We start from the raw sequence: 8,071 nt of genomic DNA on the forward strand, positions 1-8,071 counted from the left end.
AATGCGCTTATTCTCTTGCGAGTCGGTTGGTGAAGTCATCAGTTCTGGACACAGAGGTCTAATTTTTGCAAATGGCGGTATAGGAGTGTCTCGAAGCCATTTGCTGAAGAAAGTATGTGGCTTCACTGAGTCTCCAGCACATTAGTGTAGGTTTGGTATCTAGGTTTTTCACGTACTCGACGAGCTCATTCATCCTTGATTCCAGGCCCACTAGTGTGTCATGAGCTGTGAGCGTGATATCTTGGTACCGAGTACTCTGCCCTGTAGAACTGCGGCTTTGCGCATCCCATAGCCTCAACTCGCTCCGTTCAAGAGGCTGCATGAAGTCCCGTCGATAATGGCCCGGCAGGTTCATTAGGATCATGGTCACTTTGCACCGACGACGGACGCCTGGATGAAATGAGCAGTACTTATTGAAGTGTTCCGGTAAATGAGAGAATGGTTCGGTAAAATCACTGCCACAGCACGCGTTCCAGCACATCACATGCAGGAGAATACAAGTAAATACAAGTCAGCATGGCCGATGGAGTTCGGTGCGATTTAAAGCAGCCGGCCCTGCAATATAAAACGTCATGTCTCACGCCGCAGACGCTAGTTGATTACTCGCTATCTTCGCTGGTCCCGAGACTGCTGGCCTGCTGTTCGGGTGCACTGAAGAGAACATGCCGAGTTGCCGTTTTCGCAAGCGAAACAGTGCTGGCTCACGATGCCCTTGTGCGCATGTGCTGTAATAACCGCTGATCACCACAGATTCTCAGGGAGAAGGTCAACGCACTGTCTTCTACGAGCATACACAGACCAAATTTTTTTTAATCCTAGCATTACTAGCTTGACGTATCCGACTTTACGGGCTGCTGCATAGCAGGCTGAAAAGGTCTGACTTTATCCGCGCTTTTAGAAATCCTTTGAATCCGGCAGGCCACCGATACGACAGTCATGCCGTCAGCTTCGCAAGCGTACTATGTTCGAGGGGACTGAGGATGGACATTTATAGATTTACTGGCCCATCACCAAATCACGACCGTTCCGAGATGGTTGTTAATAACCGTCCACATTGCGCCAACCCGAAACGTCCACCATTTTTACTATCTTCTCTTGCTGCTGGACACGGAAGCAAGAAATGTTGTCGGTAATATTTTGATAAGCTGCAAATGCTTTGCAATATCACTAGGATGTTATAAGGATTTTTTAAGCTATTAATCACATCGATGTGCTTAGCGTCTATGCCAACATACAGACTATTGAGATTGTCTAAGAAAGTGAACAACTTGAGGAGTCGGCAAATTCGTCGAAGTTATATCTGTAGCTTCAAATGTTTCAAATGAAATATTCTGCGAAGTTTCAAACTAAACCATCCCCGGTATACATTGGCTCACAAATATCAACGAAAGAGTTTTAGCAATACCAGCGATGGGAGCCGGCGCCTAAAAACGGGACATGACTTCGAAGAATTGATCAATTTGAAATGATACCAATTGCAGAGAGCGAATCAACTACAGTCAAACGTAGGTGGTCTTCAGCGATTAGCACCAAATTGAAGCCAATACCCGAACGGTGCCCACGTCGGAAAACACCCGGTTGAACAACACTATATCAGTGAAAGGTGTTTCCATGAAAAACAGGAGGCGATGTTCGAGTTTGGCACTTGAATGAACGCCGATAAGAAGCCAGGGCTCATAAAAGGGTCGTGGTGCTTTATATGCTAAACATTCAGAATGGAAAGTCCACTGTTCACACGCAACGCGTAAAAATTACCGTTAGGTACATGCGAGACCTATGAACTATGTCCAAAGGACCAGCAATAGCTATGTCTTTTGAAGAGGGGCAAAAAGCCGGTGTCTGCAAACCAACTGTCGTGAAAACTTCAGCTTACGATTACGGGCGAAGCAGGCCTGTAATCACTATTCTTGGCAATAAAATATCTGGCACAATTAAACGATACAGGCTTCTTAGAGTTATTGTTTAAAGAGGTTTCGGCAGCAGGCTACATGTGTTCATATACATTATATTGGCCATATTTCCAATGGCCAACATACTATCATTTCTGGGTGAAGCGCGAGGCAGGCCCTCGGCATCAGAATGTTTTCGTCGGCACATCTAGATCACAGTGATGTATTCTTGCAGAATGAAGCTCCACCACACCGGACGTCCTGAAGGGTCCTTTAAATTTGCTAGCGAACACAACGCGTGATGGTCGCTCACGACTTTGAACGGCCTGCTATATAGGTAAGGTCGGAAGGTATCTGTAGTACAAATGATGCCAAGGCCTTCTTTTGAGTCGTGGAATTTCCTTCCGCTTTTGACAGTAACCGGCTAGCTTAAGCAATCACCCGTTCAAGTTCGTCTTTCCTCTGGACTACAACGCACCGAGGCCTAGACTACTTGCATCAGTGCGGATTTCTGTATCGGTGTCGTCGTCGAAGTGCGCAAGTACCGACTGCGACTGCTGTTCTTCAAATGCAACTGCAGTGTGTTCTTGAAATGCGTCGCCCTGCGGCTTTTCCCATTTAAGCTCGACATGTCATTTAGTTAAGTGTGTCAGCGGCTCAGTGATGCGTGAAAAGACTTTACAAAGCGCCTCTAGTAGGCGCACATGCAAATGAATTTACGCCCTACGTTCTTCTCAATTCTCTGCTACAGCTTTGGGGTGACAGCTGTTTCCTGCGGGTGGGAGCACACTCCAGATTTCTGATGAGGTGGCCCAGGATTGCTCGTCGTAAGCGAAGTGGCACTTTTCCGGCTGCAGTGTGAGCCCTGATGTTTTTATGGTTTATAGTACTATTGCGAGTCGCTTAATGTGATCATCGAAATTTCCGGTGATGACGACGACGTCATCCAAGTAAGCACGCAAGATGTACCACTTCAATCCTGCTAACGCCGTGTCCATAACGCACTGGAACGTTGCATGCGCCAAGCACAGTTCGACTTAGATGACCTTCAACACATATAGGCCGTCTGGCGTGATCAAGCCGGTCTTCTGGTGATCCCTCACGTCAACTTCTATTTGCCAGTAGCTGGTTTTGAGATACATGGGCAAGAAGTATTTAGCGTTGGAGAGCCGGTCTAAGGCCTCGTCAATCGGTGGGAGGGCGTATAGGTCCCTCTTCGAGGTCTTGTTCAGTCGAGGATAATGGACGCAGAAACCCAGGGTTCCGTTGATTTTCTTCACCAAACTAGAGTAGGTGTCCACGGGCTTTTCAACGGCTGGATAATGGCGTCGCGCAAAATTTCGCTAATTTGTTGCCTTATAGCTTCACTTTCTCGAGTCAGAACTCCATAAGAGCTCTGGCGGAGTGGTCGAGCGCAGTCTTCTGTTATAATATTATGCTCTGAAACTGGTGTTCGTTGAATTTTCGATGACGTCGAAAGCAGCTTTTGTATCATCGAAGAAGACCTCTGAGCTGTTGCTGTATACTCAGGGGGAGATGGATTTATGTCGAAGTCTGGTTCGGGAATTATGGTCCGCGGGCTAAATGCGGCAGAGTCCGATAGGACAAGCACATTGCAGCTCTCTACAATTTCCTGGATGTATGCGATCGTTGTGCCCCTGTTAACGTGCTTGAACTCCTGGCTGAAGTGAGCATCACTTTCGCTTTTTCTCCATGCGGTCGAGCGATCCCTCTTGCAACCCAAATCTCACGGTGGAGAAGCAGGCGTTGATCACTCTCAATTGCTCCTTCAACGTCTGCAGGTGTTTCAGTGCCATTGGAAATAATAGTACTGGTGCGAAGCGGGATGATCACTTCATCTTCAAGCACACTCAACGCATCATAACTACGAAAGCTCTCCGGCGATATCGCTTGATCGTCCCACAGCGTTAACGACTTCGACTTCTGGTCTATGATTGCACCGTGTTGGTTCAGAAAGTCCATGCCGAGAATAACGTCTCGTGAACACTCTTGGAGCATACCTAAGGTGGCAGGGTAAGTCCTGTGATCAACGGTAATTTTTGCGGGGCAAATTCCAGTCGGTGTTATGAGGTGTCCTCCAGCGGTACGAATTTGATGGCTTTCCCATGCGGTCTTAACCTTCTTCAACCGGGCAGCGATGAGTCCACCCATGGAGGAGTAGTCGGATCCTGTGTTTACTAAAGCGGTGGCTGCGTGCCTTTCGAGAAGCATGACGACGTCGGTGGTTCGTTTTCTTGCGTTGCAGTTATGTCTTCGCGTCGGATCATGACTGCGCCGTCTTGACCTGAAGCTGGAAGGTCGCGCTGTCAAGTCGTCTTTGTTCAGGTTATTCTTAACTGTCAGGATTCGTTGGGATAACGTCGTCTCGCTGATATGTTGCACAGAAAGTATTTTCGGCGTACTTTTTGGCGGAGCACGATCTTCGTCGTTTCGACGAACAGCAACCGCACCTCCATCATTTGCAGCTTTTAGTTTTCCCGATATGGGCTTGCAGACGGGCCACGGGCTGGGCCAGTGTTGAGTAGGCATTGCGGGGGACAGGTAGTGCCTTAGTGATGGCGAACACGATAGTCTTCGAGGATTCGACTTAGTGACGGCGAGATAACGGGCGATGTCAAGTCGGTGTTTACCTTGGAGTTGGTGGTACGCTGCGTTGACAGTGAACCGTCTCAGTGCCATCCCACGGTAATGACATCGGCGGTAGGTGTGGCTGCTTCTCCGCAGTGATAGCAATGCAGACGATGGTGGGGGGTGACAAGCCTCAGTCTTCCTAGGGATGCTGTGCGGGCCTCACGTAGGACGTCGGCAATCAAACCCACTTGAGGCTGCAATGAAGGGAACAATTTCTGAAGTGCCTCCTGTACCACTGCTATGATCGTCTCACGAAGGTAGTGGTGGCCAGTGATCGAACTACGGCTTTGTTTGTTGAGTTGTTGAGGCAGTCGAATTGTGGCTTCCTCATTTCCAGTGCTTTCTGGATGTTGGTTGCTTAACGAAGAAACTCTTCGACGGTCTTTGGTGAGCTTCGTATTATTTCGTCGATAAGTGTTTCCTTCATACCACGTATGAGTAGGCGGAATTTCTTCTCTTCGGGAATTTCCGGACCGACGTGGCCAAACAGACGGCTCATTTCTTGCGCGAAGTTGGCAACGTACTCATTAGGTAGCTGCACTTAATCTTCCAGTAGAACTTCGGCCCTTTTCTTCCGCTCGATGCTCGTGAAAGTTCTCTGAATGTTACTGCGGAACTGGTCTCACATTGTAAGCGTAGACTCCCGGTTTTCGAACCGTGCCCTCGCGGCATCTTCCGAGGAGAAGTACACGTAGCGCGGATAATCCTCAGAGGTCCAGTTGTCAAAGACCGAGATCATTTCGAAAGGCTCGAGCCGGGTTTCCGGATTCTCTGATGAAGCTCCACGGAAGGTACGCGGCTCCCTTGGTTCTTGAAGCATGATGGGGGACTCTGGTGCTGCCATAGTGGTCGTTGACTTTGTTACAATCTTCCTGGTCGTCTCAGGCAAAAGTCTAGGCTCCGGGTACAATCCTTGCAGACTGCAGCTAGCTTGCTGATCTTTGGCGACGTTGGTGTTTTCTTCGTCTTTCGGGCTCGGATCATGGCTTTGCGGGGGCGTTTTGCGGGGGACGTGAATGAACTAGCATCTCCAGCAGATGTCACGTAGTTGTGACGGTGACTACTACAGCGGTGAAACTGTGTATGACGAAACTAACTTTTTATTGGGCGAACGTTTGCCCACAAACGCAAGTTACACTGAAAGCGCAGCAGTAGCTCCGAACACGGTCCGCGATCGAGGAAATTGGAACAGCGGGTTAAGCGCGTTGGCTTTTATACATTATTTATCCAAAGTTCCAGAGTAATCTTTGGTGTACGCGTGTCTGCCATAAAGTTGTAGACCGTTCGCGTCATGCATACACGCAATCAGGTTAGATGAGGTTCTGGGACAACAGGGAGCAGACAGACCCATCGATAAGATTCCAGAAACTTACAGGCACGTCCTGCGCTGAGCGATAAGGTTTGTTAGACGACAAAATGCTGTCACCAGATCAACAAGTACTCGTATCGATATGTGGATCCTGAGGGGGTGATATGTCTCAGCTTATGGGACTTGTCAGAAGAGTTGCGAGGAGATGAAGTTGATACCGTGGGTTCCGCTGTAAGAGGAACTAGGACAATGGGTGGAATATGTACAGCGCGTGTGATAGTTGATCCACAGGGCAAAAATTGGGTATTGAGGGAAGTATTCAATGCATTAAGCATTGCACACCAATCAGTGTAACAAAGAAGGCGTGGAGCGATCACAATTTCTCTAGGTGAGATGCGGCCTTGGGGATGAACAACATGTCGCCATGTACAATGACGGCGGAACGAGCAGGGCGAATTCTTCTATAGATAGCCAAAGCACATAATCTGTGACTTCACCAAGCGGCTCTGCGCATCCTGAGTAGAATGGCGTTTCTGGCTGGTGACATTCAGAGATAGAAGGTGCTGGCGAGCACTGATAAACGCCGAGGCGTGAGGCTAGTAATCCCTATGTAAAATTAGTTTTTGAGTTCTCTCACATAGCACTGCAAATACTATGTGGTGATGGATGCTATCGGTAGAGACACGTGCAGTACAGTGTACGATCGCGTGAATTGGGGCATCGTTCGCTCCACGCGAAGGAGCACCGCTCTATGGTGTGGTCAGTTTTCGTAGACTGAAGCAATATTCAGCATTAATGATAGAAATTTGGCACCACTGTCAAAAGGGCTTTGATACAAGCACCTTGCACACACACTGGTAATAGAGTCTACGGGAGCCGTGCAGAAATTACAGGCAGTAACATGGATTCTGTTTCCCCTCCTAAAACTGCAGCATAAAAATTTTCCGAGCTGATGTCAGAGGCCTATGAGGCGGGACGAAGAGCGGATAGTGAGCGAGGGCATGGATAGTGTGAGTGACGCCGAGATGTAAGGCAGGTATGAGACATATCGTCTATGTATTGGGAAGACGCTGTGGAGAAGATGGGTATGTGATCCACTGGAAATTCATAGGTAGACGGGTATCTGAGCGTTCTTGAGCTGCGCGGCGGCGCCCCTCGTCCTGTTCGCGCCCAGCACAGGAGCATGCTTCAGCACGGGTCTGCGCCGATACTCAAGCCCGGGTGTATGTGCAGAAGGTGCGGTTCAAGTTGTGGACGTAAGTAAACATATCGCGGCGACTTCGCCATTTCGAGCGTTGGTCGCGACAAAGCACATGGCACGGGAAGTAGACACGAACTCTTTAATGAACACGCGCAAGCAGGCCGCAGAAGGGGAGCTGTCGGTACCAGAAGCACGGGAACAGCTTTCTGGGTGGTGCTCCTAGGGTGCATCAAAGTGAACATTTCCGTAACCTCAGGGAGACAACCGTCATACATATCTGTGTGGATGCAAGGGAATCGCACTTCCTAAAGATGCTGGCACAAGGTGATGGCATGTTTCACGGTGGTAGAGTTCTGTGTGTCCAAAGCGTTGAAGCCAATAGCGTTGATTCCCTTGATGATGCGACGAACGCAGTTGCTTTCTGGCAGAGAAGTTTACGCACCTCCACAAAGCGTGGCTATCATCAGTGTAGGACGTGTACGGTTCTATAGAAACTTGCACAAGCTGGGAGAGCTTCTTTTTGAGTTCAGTGCGAATAGCACGAACGCCTAAGATAGCAGAAAATCTTTGCGTGAAAGTGGTCAACTAAGGTAGGTTACGTTACTGGTTTAAGAACCAAGTTTGCGCGACATCGAAGATGCGGAATGGGACGTTGTGGAGCTTATGAGAATTATCCCACCTATTGTAGCAGCTGGCTCGATCGTAGTTCTCGAGTCAGTTCTTCGCCGCGTAAGACAACGAGCACTTAGGATTCGCGCTGACGGCTGCTGATGCTCCAGACGGAAGAAGGCCGCGCCGAGGCAGTGGCGTCAGTTGTGCAGGGTGGGTCTTGACTGGATATTGCGGCAGATGGTGAAGTGATGCGACTACCCATGCGAAGCTCCAGGAAGAAACGGTTAGACGACTTGGGGAACGAGAAGCAACATCCACCACTTCCAGGTAACTTTTATTTTTGTTTTCCAAGATTTCGAGCCACGACAACAAAGAAGTCGCGACTCGGAATAAAGGTGATATGTAAAG

This window comes from Dermacentor variabilis, chromosome 8, assembly GCF_050947875.1.
Source record: "Dermacentor variabilis isolate Ectoservices chromosome 8, ASM5094787v1, whole genome shotgun sequence".
Lineage (NCBI taxonomy): Eukaryota > Metazoa > Arthropoda > Arachnida > Ixodida > Ixodidae > Dermacentor > Dermacentor variabilis.